Source organism: Orcinus orca, chromosome 5 (genome assembly GCF_937001465.1).
Source record: "Orcinus orca chromosome 5, mOrcOrc1.1, whole genome shotgun sequence".
Lineage (NCBI taxonomy): Eukaryota > Metazoa > Chordata > Mammalia > Artiodactyla > Delphinidae > Orcinus > Orcinus orca.
In genome coordinates this window covers 75,882,928-75,900,670 of record NC_064563.1, presented here as the reverse complement: position 1 = coordinate 75,900,670, position 17,743 = coordinate 75,882,928, and the positions used below count along the sequence as shown (strand labels likewise).

At 49.4% G+C, this 17,743-nt stretch overlaps 1 protein-coding gene across 1 annotated transcript in view; it reads left to right on the top strand.

The window, feature by feature from the left end:
• Nucleotides 1-17,743, top strand: part of XXYLT1 (xyloside xylosyltransferase 1) — a 190,411-nt gene that overhangs the window by 147,659 nt on the left and 25,009 nt on the right. The gene's annotated exons all lie outside the window — the stretch shown is intronic.

The window sequence follows — 17,743 nt, the reverse complement described above, 5'->3', positions numbered from 1 at the left end:
GCTTGTACTTATACTGTTACTGCTGATGGGAATGATAAAGGTAACGTTTATGGGTGCACACCCTACGCCAGGCACTGTGCTAAGCACTTTATATGGAATGTTATTTAATCCTCACAGCAATTCTGTGAAATCATTATTATTACCCCCATTTTCCAGATGAGACCACTGAGGCACAGATCGTTGACATGCTCATTCAAGGTCCCCCTCAGAGCCAAGAAATAGTGGAGCCATGATTCCACGCACAGTCTGAGGCTCTTTACTAAGCTGTCCTTCTCCGTGGTCTGTGTGGGGGCATTTGAGCAGCGAGGGGCGACAGTGGTGTTTGAAGGGAGGACACCCCAAGAGGATGGGACAGCTACAGCAGCAGAGTGAGAGGGGGGAGGCCCTCCGCTGGACGTCTAGGCTCTTTACTTCTTTGAGCAGATCATCCCCTTCTGGGGCCTTGATGGAGGCCTTAGACAGAAAACAGGGTAGAAACCTAAGCTTTTCATTTTCAGAGAGCAGAGAGACCATGTGAATTTTGACTGGAACCTTATCCTGGAGAAATGCAGCAAGTGCCCCAATCATCCCACAGGAATCCTGCAGACCCAGTGAGAACTTCCCGTTCCAGGGGGAGCACAGGGACAGGGCTGCACCCCACTGGCCCAGCCTAGACCCTTCTGCCAGCCTTCCCTTCTTCAGCCAGAAACCCTCAGCTTTGTTGTTTCAACTGCATAGAGCAGGTTACTAGCTATTGTTCTTGGAAGCCTTTCTGTGATCTTAGGACCTTTGAGAAAAGAACAAACAGCTACAAAAACACAGGGTAGTTAGAAAATATTTGTGATTTTTGTGCTGCGTGGAACAAAAGAGGCATTCAGGAGACTCAGCATTGTTCCGGGGGAGTGGGGTTGAAACTGCCCCTTCTCCCCTCCCCTTGGGAGCATCCATCCGATGGCTGTGGAATGTCCTTAGCCCATCTCCCAGTGGCAGCCGCCTCCTCTGTGCGGGGCCTGAGCTAGGGACACATTTATACTTGCAATCAGCTTTAATGCTCACTCAGTTTCTATCTAGTCCATTTTTTTCATCTTGTTGGGAAAAGCGGCTCAAAGCTATCACCTGGTCACCATAGTTTCATACTAGTTACTAGCTACCCTATCTCTTACTGGATACCTTTAACTGCCAGTCATATAGCAATCCAGTGTACATAGTAATTTTCCTTATTGGATCTTTGTTTCTGTTTCATTGCCTGGAAGTGATATCTACTTTATCAAAGGCAGGACTGAGGTTCGAGGCAGGGAAGTGACCTACCCGATGTTGCTCCGCTAATAACACAGATCCCTGATGAACACAGTGCTCTCAGAACCCTACTAAGATTCCTTCTTCAAGGAGCTAAATTTTGAAAGCTTACTGCCTCCGCTTCTTGGGAAGTTCTAAAACACCGTGGACCCACTGTTGTCTTTATCCTTGAAAGCTCTTTCTAGGATTGAAGCTCTAAAATCCCAGGCCCAGGTCTCTCTAATTCTGAATTGGTTCATTTCTCCTGTGGTGGCCCAGGCGCCCACAGCCAGCCAATGAGCCTGCTGGGCCCAGCGCCCTCGCTCCAGCCCACAGCCCTTCAGCAGGCAGTTGTAAGGGAGCCAAGACGCTCATTGCCTTCTCGAGGACACACAGCTTAATTGCCTCTCCCCGTTCCTCCTGTCCATGCCTGGTTTAATCTGTGCAGCCTTCCCTGTGTAAGTCACGGCCAGACAAGCTCAGCGGGTTGCACTTGGGACTGAGCGTGGAAGCTGGGTTGCAGTGATTTGTGTTGGAACACCAGTGGTGGGCCTCTTTCACGTTCTTCAGATGAAGGCTCTTGGGGAATTAGAAGGGCCTTTGGAACTGCCTTCCTCCCCAGCCTGCTCCGTATCTCCTTCAGATTTCTTCTGCTAGAGATGGTGCAGGGTTGTTCCTTTGGACGGCTTGGACACATGGCGTCTTTGCTCGTATCCTATCAAAATCCCTGGGCTTCACCGGAGGAGTAACAACTTGACCTGCCATCAGGAAATTCCTGAGATGTATGCTCAGCACCAGTCTGAGGAACTGGGGATGTTTAGTCAAGATAAGAGAGAGCCCATGGGGATATGATCCCTGTCTTCATGTGAGAGAGGAAATACGCTTGTTCCTTATGTCTCCGGGGGCGGGGGGAGGGGCAGGACTTAGACCAGAGAGTAGAAGCTTGGACGGGGTGACATTCAGCACAATGTAAAAAGGAACTCACTAAAAGGAGAGTTTTCAGAAAATAGAATATGTTGTCCAGAGCAGAGTGAATTTCCTCTGCCTGGAAATTTGTGTTCCTCTGATGAGGAGGCTGTGACGTGGGCTTTAGGGAGTGGCCACTCCAGCCCTGAGTGGAGAATGAGACGGCCATTTACCTCTACACCTATTGGCCTGTGATGGCGCCCTCCACGGTGTCCTTAGGGACAGCTGCCCACAAGGACTGAGCCAATCCAGGCTCGGGCTCCAGGAGGCACCCCAAAGGATGAAGAGGATCAGGGAAAGGGGAGGCCACTGGCCTCTCTCCCCATGTGCGTCCCATGCTTTTGATCTTAGCCTTCATTTCTCTGGGTGAGCAGGATGGTGATGGTGGTAATGGTAGCAGCAAGAGCCTATCAGTGAAAACATGGGCCTCTTCTGTAGAAAAAAGAGCTTAGTTGGCATGTAGCTGGGCTGTCGTGACTGCTGGCACAACACCCTCCAGATTCACACCTTGCAGGCAATGGAGGAAATCTGCTGGAAACAGCAGTGTGGCAGAGCGGCAGGTCTGCCCTTCCAGCAGCCTTGTAAGTTGGCAGCGTGGATGGAGGAGAGCAAGGACTCCACACATTGTGACCTTTTCATACTTCATCATTCTTCAGTGCAGGAACATGTGTGTGTGTGAGAGAGAGAACGAGAGAGAGACACACACACACACACAGAATGGCATAGGGAGAGACGCACTGGTTTTGTGTTCGTTGTTTCCCTGTGCGAGCTCCACATAAATAACTCATTTAAATAACTTGGCATCTTTCCATACTTTTAACTATGCTTATAAAAATTATACAGTTAGACACACACATAAACATATACATATGTCTGCAAGATTTTTTAAGTAATTTTTTATAAAATTAATCACATTCACTGCATACTGCTTTTCTTATTCATCAATAATTCATAGAAAAATCCCTCCAAGCCAGCTGGTATACCTCCTATTTCATTCTTTTTATTCCCTGGAAGGGATGGTCTTTATTTTATTCAACCATTCTTATATTGATGGGTATTCACTTTGTCTGCAGTTTTGTTTTTTGTTTTTTTACAAATAACTACCTCCATAGACATCCATAGACTGCTTCCATAAACATCCTTGTATATGTGTGTGTATCCTTACGAACTACTGCTTTTATTTCCCAGGGGTAGATTCCCAAGAGTAGGAGCGCTGAGCTGAAGGGTATAGTATTTTTATTTTATTTTATTTCTTTTTATAAATTTATTTTATTTAGTTTTGGCTGTGTTGGGTCTTTGTTGCTGTGCACGGGCTTTCTCTAGTTGTGGCGAGCGGGGGCTACTCTTCATTGTGGTGCACGGGCTTCTCATTGCAGTGGCTTCTCTTGTTACGGAGCAGAGGCTCTAGGCATGCAGGCTTCAGTAGTTGTGGCTCGCGGGCTCAGTAGTTGTGGCTCACGGGCTCTAGAGCACAGGCTCAGTAGTTGTAGCGCACGGGCTCAGTTACTCCGCAGCATGTGGGATCTTCCTGGACCAGGGCTCGAACCTGTGTCCCCTGCATTGGCAGGCGGATTCTCAATCACTGCGCCAGTAGGGAACCCAGTATTTTTACTTTTGATAGACGTTTCCAGATTGTGTTCCCAAAAAACTACAACAGTTCTCATTTCCATTAGCAGTTGGTGAGAGTACCTGTTTCCCCATCCCCACAGCATGGTTACTTCCTTGTTAGTGTTAGCCTTCTGATGGGTAAACAGTAATATCTCCTTGTTACTTTGATTTTCATTTCTCTGACTCCTGTCGAGTCTGAGTATCCTTCATACGATTATTTGCCATTTGCCTTGTTCTGCCATGAATTGCCTCCTAGGATCCCAGGGGAAGGGACCAACAAGACTCTGGGTCAACTGGCAAGAAACGGTGTAAACAGCCTTCACCTGGTCCTGGGTGACAGTCGGCTCTCAGTGCCCTTCCCCCTCCCCTCCCCCTCCCTCCTCCATCTCTGTCTCCCTCCCCTCCCCCTCCCTTCTCTTCCCCACCTCTCTGCCCTGGCACAGGTTTTAGAGTCCACAGAAATGAGAAATTAAATCACATTCTCCCAAGGGCCCAGGGTAGGGTAAGGGAAGGCAGAAAACAGAGCTGTAAGCAGGTGAGAGCTGGCAGGCTGGTGTGTGGGTTAGTTGCTCCTTACCCCTTGAGAGGCCCTGGGCTAGCTCCTTAACTTTTTGCTGATGTGAAATCTGCATCCGTGAAATAGGGAACAGACACTTGGCACTTGGTAATGCATCTGTAAGTAGTTCACATGTTGACTGATGCTTACCAAGCTTCAAGTCTGGCTACTCATAGTGTGGTCTGCACCAGCAATACAGAATCTTGGACTGCACCCAGACCCACTGAATCAGACCCTGCATTTTCAAAAGACCCCCCCCCCCCGCAAGTGATTCGGATGCACATTAAAGGTCGAGAAGCACTGGCTTAAAGCACATTGATTAAAGCTGTGAGAAAAAAAAAATAGTACAACTTGCCCAGAAATGTTGCTGCCATTGCACACTTTTGAGATGTACCAGTAGATCCAGTATAGTATGGACTAGACGGCTCACAGTAGCACAAGTTCTTGCCTCTTGACCGTGAGGTCTCTTAGTAATGTCACCTAACAGAATGCAGCACCCCTCTCCCTTGGTGACAGGGATACCTCAGTTTAAGAAAACTCAGCACACCCAAATCCAATTGGTTCTCCCTGTCGTTGAGCCTCATGGGAACCCCGGGCTCCCACTAATCACCAGGCTGCTCCAGCACCCCAGCTGCCTGCCTGGCAGACCCTGGATGCTTCAGCTGCCCTGATTCTCAGTCCCGTGCACACTTCTGTGTTCCCAGCTGCTCACCACTGGCTCTGTCACCCAGCTTCAGCCTTTCTCCTTTGAGCCTGGCTACTGGCTCCACTTCTCCAGTTTTCACACTGAGTTCAGACCTCGTCAGCCTCTAGGTAACGGAGCCCCGGTCCTGGCACGGACACACTTGGCCTGCGCTTTCCGCCATCTACCTCCACACAGACATGCCCCCCATTCCCCCCGCCCTCCGTCTCAGCTCCAAGGTGAGAATACCTAGGGCCTTCCTCCAGAGCTGCCCTGGGGACTGACTAGTTTAAATAGCAGTGCTCCCGGGAGCATTTCTACCAGGTTCCGTGGCATTCGGACTTGCTCGGTTTATCCAGGTGGTTTATCCACCAGGGGTCAGTGCTGGAAACAGAATCCACTCAGGTGTTATAAGCAGAAGGGGTTTAGTACTGGGAATTCGGTGCTTATAGCATCGGTGAAGGGGCTGGTTCTAGGCTGGGCCTTTTGAATGACTCCTAGATTGTACAGCTGCCAGCCCCACAGCTGTTTCTGGACTCTCCAGGAAGCTGAAGGATCTCAACCCTAAGGTGAGGTCCAGGGATTAGAGTTTGGACAAGAAGCTGCCTCCACTGCCCTGCTTCTTGGATACCTGGAAGCGGCAGCAGGACATCTGGTTTCGGGGTGACCAGCAGTGACAGCCAGGAGCTGCATTCCCTCCCTCCACATCTCATGGACTTGTGCTCGGCAGACCCTGACTTACACGCAGAGCTCCGGCTGCCTGGGAGTCTGCGAAACGTAGTTTCCCCAGGTCTGATCTCCTGAGAGGAGAGTGAGAAGGAGGTCTGGGGAGAACCAACTGCATGTCTACCTCAGACAGGTAGGATTTTGACCGGTGGGGATGGGTGGGGGCATTCTGCACTCACAGTCCAGAATTCAGCCTCCACCCAGCCCCAGGGAATGACGGCACAGAGGCCAGACCCCGGGTTCTTCCCAGACCGGGCTGCATGCCTTCTGCATGTGGTGGCCACCTCTGTGGGTAGCTTCTTCTCTCCCCAGGGACGTGTTTCCACTGCGCTGACAGAGAGAGTTGCTTCACGTCTCTCTGCCGTTCTACGCACATAAAGCATTGCTGCCTTCCTGAGTGCTCCAAAAGCTTTATATTGTTATTTTTACCTAGTTTTGCCTGATTCCAGAGTGACAAGCTCGATAGAGGTGCAGGAAATATGACTGAACTAAGTCATGCCAGCTTCAGTATGAGACGGTGTTTGTTGTGGGTCATTAGGATTTCATGTCCAATTCTGGTCCTCATTATTAAACATGTAAAGGGATGTTCTCCCAGCCCTGTAATTAGCAAGCACTTTTTCCTGCTCATGACATGGTTGTGTAACATGACTGCCTGTGGGCCTTGCGGGGGTGGGGGAGGGGGGCTGTGTTTTAGGTGTCAGAGAAATGACAATGATTTGGGTCTCAAGGGGGCCTGTGGGAGAGTTCTGAGTTTGGGGGTGTGAAAGCTGAAAGCAACTTGTGGCTGCAGAACTGGCAGGGAGTTTAGTGCCTGGAGGCAAGGGGTGATTTGAAAAAGGGGCAAAATGGAATTCAGGAGCTATCGTGTGCCCTGGGCAGCAGCCTCTTGACCTCCTCTCAGATCCTGACACAGCACCTTATGCAGAGGAGGTGCTCAAAACAGTTTATTTATTACATGCAAGAAAATAAAAAGAGATTCAATGTGGGTGGGAGTTAGGAGGCTCATGATTCTCGGCTTCTCCCAGCTCTGCAGGCAGTAATCATCCCTCAGGCCCCCTGTTTTGGGGGGACAAATCAGGGCAGCTGTATTCAGGGCTCCAGGTTGAGGAGAGAGAAGGTGGCCCCCTGTAGCTTTCCTGGAGAGCGTTTGGAATGGGGCACGGTTTTTGCAGGAGGATGGGTTACCAGCCTTATGGAGCAGAATCCATAGGGAGTTCTACAGCAGATCCTCACCCTGCTTCCATAACTGAGTGCTGGGATGCACTGTGAATTTTAGCCCCTGGGGGGCCTGGCATCCAAGGCCTTTGTGACTGGCCCCGTGCGCTCCAGTCAGATTGGACGCTCATGCTTCCTTAACTGCTGTGCCAGGCGCTCACCTTCTTATCTTTGCTAGAGCCCCCCCTGCCTCCTGGGGGGCTTCTCTTCACTTGTCTCCCCCTTGCGAAACCCTCTCTTTCACGGCCAGCTCGATCACGCCTTCTCCATAGCATCCTGTGACCATCAGCCACAGGAGCCCACTCTCGCCCTATCTGAACACCCAGAGCACTTTTCTCTCCTCCTCTCCTGGCCCTCGCCCCTTTCTGCCCATTCATTAGGCCTGTGGATGCCCTACAGGCCTCCCTCCCAGCCCAGCTGCGTCTTCCCAGCTTCTGGCTCAGAGTCAGTGTCAACAATTGTTTGTGGAGTGAATGATTAAAAAGTGAAGGGAGGGCTTCCCTGGTGGCGCAGTGGTTGAGAGTCTGCCTGCCGATGCAGGGGACACGGGTTCGTGCCCCGGTCCAGGAAGATCCCACATGCCGTGAAGCGGCTGGGCCCGTGAGCCATGGCTGCTGAGCCTGCGCTCTGCAACAGAAGAGGCCACAACAGTGAAAGGCCCACGTACCGCAAAAAAAAAAAAGTGAAGGGAGGGGCTTCCCTGGCGGCGCAGTGGTTGAGAGTTTGCCTGCCGATGCAGGGGACACAGGTTCGTGCCCCGGTCCGGGAGGATCCCACATGCCGTAGAGCGGCTAGGCCCATGAGCCACGGCCGCTGAGCCTGCGCATCCGGAGCCTGTGCTCCGCAACGGGAGAGGCCACAACAGTGAGAGGCCCGCGTACCGCAAAAAAAAACAAAAAAAAAAGTGAAGGGAATGTGTAACTGATTCACTTTGTTACAAAGCAGAAACTAACACACCATTGTAAAGCAATTATACTCCAATAAAGATGTTAAAAAAAAAAGTGAAGGGAAAATTAATACAGCATTGTAAATCACCTATACTTCAATAAAAAATTATATCTAGCTCCAACAACAACAGCAAAAAGTGGAGCAAAACATCCATGAAACTGAGGGGGAAATCCCAAACCAGCTGCAGAGAAAGGATTCGGACAAGAAAGGGCAGCATAGTAGTGTGGTTAAGCTCATGGGTGCTAGGTCCACACTGCCTGGGTTTGGTCCTGACTCCACCACTTATTCTGTGACCTTAGGCAAGCCACTTAACCTCTCTGTGCCTCAGTTTCCTCATCTGTTAAGTAAGGATAAGGATAAAACCTACCTCACTGTTGTGAGAATTCAACTATTATAAAGTATATAAAGTTCTTAGAACAGTGCCTGGCACATAAGAAGTGTAAATGTATGTTAGTACACCCCTCTTCCCCAAATACACTTTCAACACTTTCTTACTTGCTTGTCAGAAGACAGTGCCAGATGTTGGGGGTCTTCTGAGCTCCCGCTGGATCTCCACCTCTGTTTAAATCTCATACTTGCAGTCCAGTCAGATGGAGATTGTTCCCTGAGAGGGCTCCATCCTTCTCATGGAAGGGAAGAAGGGCAGAAAGTTCCACTGCCCGAGGACTGGCTCTATGGCCAGGCTCTGTGCGACGGCTACTTGTACAAAATGCTGTTTAATCTTTACAGCAGCCTCTAGACATGTAATGATATTCCCATCTTACAGGAAGCTGAAGCTCAAAGAGTTCAGCTAGTGAGTGGCATGGCTTGCAGCTGAAAAGCAGATCAGACTCCAAAACCTGTGTTCTCTTGGCTGCCTTGTGTGGTTCCCCCACCTCCTGGGGCCTGGCGATGAGTATGTGCGTGGTCCCAGCGGGGGCAGGGTGGGTGTATCGGCCCTGCCCCGTGTTGCCTCACAGGGGGGAGCAGTACAGGTGCCGGGAGTGGGAAGAGTGGATGGTGTGTGCAGATCTTCCCGGGCCTGGAAAACCCACTGGCATCCATTAAACCGGTGTTTATCAGTTGCCCTGTGTTGAGCTGTAACAGTTCACAGAATCTGACCTGGATTCCTGTATCCTTTTGCCAAAATGTCACTGAGGTGTCAGCAAGCCTTGTTTCGGTTTCTTAGTCTATGGCTTCTCTTGTTTGTTAGAAAAGGTCCTGTTGGTTTTAAGAATAATTACAACCATTTCTTCTCACTTCAGCTGATGTGGTATACCAATTTGCTGATTGATACTAGCACCAACATCATTTGCACAACATTTATGCAGCGACAGTAATGCCAAGTAAACCAGAAGAAATGAGTTCCTACGGCGTTTACAGCCCATCTTAATGTACACTTCGCATATATAGCATGCCTGCTCTATTTGAAGCAAGCTTTCACCATTGGGGTGAGCAAATGATGTCTTATATTTACGTATTTTTTCCCTGCAAGAGGCATGGGATAAGGACACCTTACCTCTATTTTAAATCTTTAAGTTGAGTTTGTATTTTTGAAAATTCTATTCTGTCTTGACAGGTAAGTTCACCCCAAGGTTCTCTGAGGCAGCTTATATTCAAAGCCCATCTGTCAGCCTTACCAGCTTGAAGAATTCTGTGGGACAATATATGATTCAAGAGTCACTACCAGTGGTGGACAGTGGGTGGGCCAGAGATGGCACAGTGGTATTCAAACTTGGTCACAATTAGCATGTCCCTTACCTACTGCTTACAGATGTTCACAATGATGGGGCACCCCTTTCATAAGAAACACCGACACCATCCCACATCCCACACCTGCCCTGGGGATGTGTCCTGGCCAGAGGGAGTGCACACAGCCCAGCCCCAGTCAGCCCAGCCCCCTCCTCTCCTTTCCAGCTCTCCCTCCCTCTCCCTCCCCTCCTCCCTCTCTTACTCTCTCCCTTCGATCCTCCCTTCCATCCTCTGCCTCCCTGCCCCATATGTCTCTCTTTCTCACTCACTGTTATGTGTTGAATTGTGTCCCCCCACAAATTCATATGTTGGAGTCCTAACCCCCAGTGCCTCAGAATGTGACCTTATTTAGAAATAGGGTCATTACAGATATAATTAGTTAAGGTGATATCATGAGGGTGTGTCCTAATACAATATGATTGATGTCCTTACTAAAAGGGGAAATCGGGACACAGGCATACTTACACAGGGAGAGTGCCATGTGGACGTGAAGGCAGAGATCGGGCTTTGCTTCTATAAGCGAAGGACACCAAAGATCGCTAACAAACCACCAGAAGCCAGGGGAGAGGCAGGCAGCAGATGGGGTTCTCACAGCCCGCAGGAGGAACAACCCTGCTGACACCTTGATCTCAGACTTCTAGTCTCTAAAACTGTGGGACAAGAAATGTCTGTTGTTTAGCTACCCAGTTTGTGGTACTTTGTTACAGCAGCCCTAGCAAACGAACTCTCTCTCTCTCTCTCTCCCTCTCTCTCTCTCTCTCTCTCTCTCTCTCTCTCTCTCTCTCTCTCTCTCTCTCTCTCGTGTCTCTCTCTCGTGTCTCTCTCTCTCTCTCTCTCTCTCTCTCCCCTCTCCTCTCTCTCTCTCTCCCTCCCTCCCTCCCTCCCTCCCTCCCTCTCTCTCTCTCTCTCTCTCTCTCTCTCTCTCTCTCTCCAGGAACTTCTTAGTTGTGATGAAGGTGACTGTGGAGGTGTTGGCCTCTCATGTGGAAGCACCATGCATGTGCCTTCCTTTTTAAAACTGCTTGTGCTCAGGAGTGGAGGTCTGTAAAAACAAAAGAGAAAGCATCTGGTGTGATGCAGAGAGCATGTGTTTTTAGGGTAGATGGACTGCAGTGATCTAAAATCCCAACTGTGCCATTTTCTAGTTTATTTCACTTCCCTGAGACTTTGCTACCTTGTTGATATATTGGAAATAATACTACTGCCTTTGGGGTTGTTTTGAGAACTAAAGAAAACGCAGGTAAAACTCTGAGCGTGATGCTTGATTTACAAGATGATAGCTGCCTTACTTCTTATTGATAAACACTTTGTGGGAAATGACTGTAACAGTAGCATGTGGTAGAGGGCAATCCTGGGGTTTGCTTTGCTGAAACACCCTGAATTCTAGCTTCGGGTCTCTGTGCGTGTGTATGAGAGAGAGATTGTTGTGTGTGTTATTCTCTCTTTATGGTTTATAGAGTTTTCCAGCTTTTTTATTTTCTACATGTATTTTACAAACAAGAAATTGATTTTTTTTAAAGGAGAAAGATTTTACTAAGTCTCAAATGAGTAAGAGTTAAAGTCAGCGATTCGATAACAGTTGAAGGTTTTTGAGAAAGGTTCCACTTATACCTAGTTCTTAGGCTTTTTTTATGTCTTGCTCAGATGGCATGTTTTTGTAAATGTAGTGACTTGCACTTCTAATTAATGTTTATGCCTGGTTGGTTGAATATGCAGTTATATTTAGTAAAGAAAAACAAGAGCGGAGGGAGGGACGGTAGGCTGTGGTTGACGCGGCCCAGAACTGGAAGTCCGAGCCGGCGACCCAGGGCGCCCCCTGCAGGCCGGTGAGATGAGAGGCTCGGCTCCCCCGTGCGGGGGGGGGGGGGGGGGGTGAGGACAGAGGGCTGCTGAAGCCGGGTCAGTGGGGGAGGGATGTTGTCACCATACTTCAAATGGGACAGAGCTCGATTTTGTGAGAGCTGAATGGCGTTAGAGCTGTGTCACCGCGACAGGACTGTTTTTGTTTGTTGTGTCGTGTCAAGCAGCCGGCGTGGAAGAAGGGTCCTGCTGCCCAGGAGGCCGTGGCTGGAGGGCGACGTGTCCCTTTAAGGTGTGAGGTGGCCTTCTCCCCCGAGCCTGCCTCCTGAGGCCGGGAGGGTGAAAGCCCTGACCGAGCTTGATCATCAGATCCACTCCAAGTGGGAAACACTGGGAAGGGGTTAACGGTGGGGAGAGTACAGATTGCTGTTGTCAGTTTTGCGCCCTGGCACCTTGTGGCCCCCTTGCTTCTTTTTGAAAGGGGTTTGGAGGCAGCTTTTAGTCTTGTTGAAGGGAAGCTGTCATCGGAAGGTGGAAGGTCGTTCTAGGCAAAACAGAACTAATGTTCTCTCTCCACAAGGCAGAGGCAGCGTGCCTCTGTGTGTTTGGGATTTATTTTTATTTTCTAATCCTGTTAGCAACAGAAGAAGACTCCGAGGAGCCCCTGATTTTATTACCATCGGAAGCAGGAAGTTTGTCATGTGTGGGCACCCTGGCCAGGTATCCAGGGCTCCAAGTGTGTTCTCCCCTCCCCGCCCCCGTCCTTCTAGGGGGTGGTCTGAGAATTCAGCTGAGGCCCAGGAGGGGTAAGTGCTGACGGTCGGGTTCTGTCGCCTGTCTGGGGAGTGGGCTGTCCAGCCTGTCGGTATAGGAGGGGGAGTGGATTGTATCCTGAGTCAGAGGAGACAGTGGTGAAAGAAAGCTGGAAAGAGGATGCGGCACCCTGAGAGCTTCTTTGCTGGGAGGCCCCCCTCCCCTCGGTGTGGGTGCAGGGTCACGCCTCGCCAGCAGGGGTCTCGCCTGTGCCACTCCCGGGGCTACATGCAGGTGGGAGAACCTTCTCAAGGCTCCTCCCTCACAACAGCTTAGAAGCACTGAGCTCTGGAACGTTCCAGCTGAGGGGACTTAGACACCATTTTGAGGCTCCCAGAGAGGAAGTGGCTGATCCCTTGAGAGAAGGTGGGTTTGGGTCCCAGCTGGGGCAGAACTTTCTTGGGGGTGGGGTGAGGGTGAGAATAAAGCCAGAGCATCTCTCCATCGTGAACATTAGTGACTGAGGGAATGACGGTGTATATTTGGCTTCCACAAAGAGCTTTTATCACTTTCCTTAGTGTAATAATATGAAGTAACTTTATTGATTGTGTGATCATCACTTTATTCATGACAAGTTGGGCACTGTGACATAAAGAGCCCACATTTAATTTAAAGCATCTTTTCCAGAGGAATCAACACCTGGGGCATTCAGATCAATAGTTAAGTACTACACAGCAGTGAAATGCTGCCCGAAATTAATCAGGAATTCTCACACTTACTAAAATGCAATATCTCCAGAGAACCTAGCTTTTTTTTTTTTTTTTTTTTTTTTTTTGCGGTACGTGGGCCTCTCACTGTTGTGGCCTCCCCCATTGCGGAGCACAGGCTCCAGACGCGCAGGCTCAGCGGCCATGGCTCACGGGCCCAGCCGCTCTGCGGCATGTGGGATCTTCCCGGACCGGGGCACGAACCCGTGTCCCTTGCACCGGCAGGCGGACTCTCAACCACTGTGCCACCAGGGAAGCCCAAGGGAACCTAGCTTTAAGCTTACTAAGAAGTAATGATATTAGGGTAAGAGAAGGTAGGAAAACAGGAGGTGTGACTTTAAAGGCTGGTGGCAGTTGGCGATGTCACCAAGAAAGGAAAAGTTAAGCCCAGCAGGAATACCTTGGTTTCCTTGAAGCCTCACAATGCAGACAATGGCAGAAAGCCTGCAGGGGCTCTGCTGCCTGTAGATAGCACTCAGGTCACTCAGACCCCACTGGGTGGCTGAAACAGGTCTGCAGGCCATTGCTCGGGGGCCTGTGTGTAGCCAGGAGGTACATACACGTGGCTGGAGCTTCCGGGATGGATTGTTATTTCCCAAGGAGTCTGAGCTGCCCACACCACAAAGCCGCACAGCGAGCAAATCCTCCACAAGTGACCCTCGCTGCCCAGATGAGCAGGGCCTTTAGAGCAGTTTAAGCGCCTAATTTCCTTTGACTGCTTCTTTTTATTAAAAAAAAAAATGTAAATAAACCACTCTTAAGCCATTAACCTTTGAAAGCTGTATGTTGTTGAAGGATGATTTCTTGTCATTATGTCATCATTTTCTCCCCCATCTAACACATTTCTAACATACACACATGCCTTTTTTTGGAGCAGAAATTTAAATAGAAGTCTTAATAGAAGCCAAATAATTCTGCATGTAGCCTCCCACCTGTGGACTTAATGTGGCATTTTGCCAGTGGGCCTAGATGAAATGAAATAGTATGGATTATAGATATGTAGATATGTGTGTGCTTCTCAAACTTTGCTAAATATCCTGAAACACTTGTGCTGGGGGAATTCTTGGGGGCTCTCCAAATCACAGGATAAACATACTGCATCTTCCTCCAGAGTCAGTTTTTCTCAAAGATTTGGTAGGGGGAAAATTGGTATATTAAAATATATATGGGTATATTATAGAGTAGAATATTAAAGTTTTATAAAGCTTTTAGAGAAGACACAATTTTACACACTAGGCAACAGCTGTGTCCCAGGTCTCCCATACGCTGGCCTCTGTCCTTTCCCTGGAGAGAAGTGTTAGAAGCCTTGGTCGGTATTTTTTGTGGTGTTATCATTTTATTTTTCTTATAATATTATTTTCTCATTATGAGCTAGAGGTATGAGACAAAAGTGAGGGTTTGGTTATACCTATGAAGCCAAGGAAAGTAACACAAACATGTCAGGGGTTCCTCAGAGTCAGTGCAGCCACATCATAATCACAACCTCAAGATACAGGTTCCTAGGTTTCTCCCAGAGGGATTCGGATTCAGTTGGTCTACGGTGGGTCTCTAAATCTGCATTTTGGACCTGCACCCTAAGTGATTCTGGTCTGTAACTAGCTTTGGGAACCGAAGAACCAAACAGTTTTTTCTGACTATAGGCACTGGGAAAGGGGCTGCAAACTAGTATCCCACCAACCAGGCAGAAGAGTGTTTTGTTTTTTGTTTTCCTGTGGCATTCTTTTCTTAATGTGCATTAGTTGCCACCATTTAAAATCAGGGTATTTTATACTTTTATTTAAAACTCAGAAGGCAGGACAGCCCTGTGTCTGCCTTCTCTCCAGGTCCCATGGCCAGGACTGAGGCGTGGCGGCTGTGTTGATGGCCCAGACTCTCCAGCCCTCCCCAGCACCTCCGCCACACACGTTGCCCCAGTCTCACTGGCTTATGTCACCGTCTGGCCCTATGGGCGCTGGAGGTCTTGACCCTGCTCGGTGAACACGTGGTCCTGCATAGTGTTCCTTAATCATAGCGAACAGCTGAGTTACGGGCATCCCGGTCCAGCAAACAGCGGGAGTCTGTTGCTACCCCCCCTCCCCTCTCCTGGCCTCAGCGAAACAGCTCACGCTTGTTCCCACCTGGGAAATGAGTCCTTTTAGAGAGAAAGATTTCAACTGAGGAGTTACTGGGACTCAGAATCCTCACCTCTGCTTGGTACTTCTCCTTGTCTTTCAGTTCCTTCCCTGAGTTTCTGTTTCTGGAGCCCCATGTTTCTCTCACAGACGTGCTCTCCCACAAAACACACATGCGTGCGCACACACGTGGATCCCTCCTGGCCATCATCATGGGAATGTGGTCCCAGAGTGCCCCTGCTGACCGGTTTCATGGCCATGAATGCCCCTTTTCCCTTCACCATTGGTCCTCCCATTCTAAACTCTAGGTCATTCTGTGTTTCATGTATAAGAAGGAACCCGAACACCATGAGGAGATAGTTTTTATGGGAAGTCGTGTTCAGAATTCCAAACAACAGACTGGAAGCTATGTGCCTTTAGAGCGTGGTATTTCTGTACGCTTGTTGGATGGCCGTGTCTGAACACACGGCTTGGCAGGAACAGGGGGTACCGTCGGCCTCTGCTGGCCCTGCTCAGCAGTCAGAGGCATGACCCCTGCTCCTGTTTTCTTCTGAGATACTACAGGGGCTCTCTTTTATTCCATGAGGTCAAAGGATGCCATTCAGATTGGCTACTTGACAGGACTGCATTGTTTCTCTTAGTTTTTATTCTAGTGGCCCAAGCCCTGAATCACAGCTCTCTTGCCTAGCAACTTGCCCCTTGGTGGATTCCAGAGGTGTCAGAGCATCGCCTCTTCCCTCATTTATCTGAGTAGGTAAGAGCACAGAGATGGTGAATGTCAGTAGCCCTTGAAAGGCTTTGAAAGGCAAAGAACATTTTCCTTTTAAAATCTAACCCCTCTCTTGCCTTACCTAGATTGATTCTCTCTGGGCCCTGACAGTGTGTATGCCTTACTATTCCAGAAATGATGAATATAGGCTGCTGGGTGGAATTGCCTTTCTTGCAACCAAACCACCGGATGGATGGCTGGCATTGAGAAACGAGGCCCACCCTCATGGCCCCAAATCCCAGTCTCTTGTCCTAAGGAAATCGCCATTTCCGTGTAGGATTCTAAGCCTCACCTTCCATCCGCTGCCTGGAGCACTGATGGTCACTAGCTTTAGCCCCTGTTGTCCCCATCAGGTACTGGCTTTTCATTCCTTAGAGATGTAAAAAGTAGCCAAATCAGAAAACATTCAGTCTAACTTCACTGTTCGAAAAATGTAGGATCAGAACCAGACCTGCAGGCATGTTTTCTGACACATCCCAATTTCATATATTTCATCTTAGTTAAGGGCCAGGTGCTCTCATTTTCATTCAGAACATATGCTAATCAGAAATACATGTATGACCACCATATTTTGCCCAAATCTCACTGAAATGTATAGTGTACAAAGGGAGTATCCCTGGGGCTAATTAACGTTTGCAAACATTTACTTAAAGCAGATGAAAGTTGTATACATTTCTAGAAAAATTAATAAGAGGGAAGGGAGAGGTTTTGCAAAAGGGGGTGTGTTTACCAGTTTCACCATGGCGATGCCCTGGGAGTGATGGTGCTAACCTGCCAGGGAGACACTGTGGGTTTTTCCCAATGTGATTTGAGCAGCTTGAATGAGGGCAGCACTGGGGGTACAGTGTTTATTCTGTGCTGTAAGTTAATTAAGTAGATTACGTTCAGTCTGGTGGTGCATGTCCAGGCTCTGAAAGGGTATAGCACGGCCCTGGCAAGTGGCCCAGCAGGCTCTGAAGCTAATGAGGTATTTATTGGTTGCAGCCTATCTTATGCTGTGAGGTGCTCTGTGGCTACCCCACTGAGGCTGGGTGTGGCTTCCGTTGCTCCCAAAGCCCTTCACAGACACTGGCCACGGCCTTGGCGGGTGGTCACAATGTGGAGTCTAGCCATTGCGGAAAAGGCATGTTTTATCCTTACTATGTGGTGGTGAGAGTATGCCTGTCTAGAAAAATTCACTTTAATAAATATAGACTGAGTCCCTACTTCCTGCCAGGCACTGGGCTAGGCAGCAGGGATTCAGATATAAAGAGACACAGGCCCTGTCCTCCAAGAACTCCCAGCTTGATCGCTCAGAGAGGCACACAGGATGATTATAGACACCGTAACCACGGACGTGTCCAAGGCCCGGAGGAAGGAACTACACAGAGGCTGTGGCCTCTGAGCTGGGATTTAATGAAGAGGAGGGATAAGGACACTGCGGCCGAGACGAACAGCAGCACAGAGGCCTTGGTAGGTGGCACGTGCAGGGACTCCAGCTGCTCCGGGCTGGATGAGCACAAGGGGCAGGGCTGGGGGGCAGTAGAGGATGTGGTCAGACACAGGCAGGGGCTGGGCCATGGGAGTCTCGTGTGTTGTGCTAAGGAGTTGCAGTTAATTCCAGAGGCAGTGAGGAGCATGACGTCACCCCAGGGTCAACACAGAAGACTCTGTAGACATCTGCCTTCTGCGAGAGGGGTTGAACCCTGACGCCGTCCTAGCTAAATCATGCCATCTTGTTATTTTGGCAGTCAGAATGCTGAGTTGTAACTCACTTCCATGTATGGGTATAGGCCACACTTTCTGAGCAAGATCCCAAGCTAGTTGCAGACCAGAGATTCAGAGATGAATAGGAAACTAGCCCTGTCCACCTGCCCT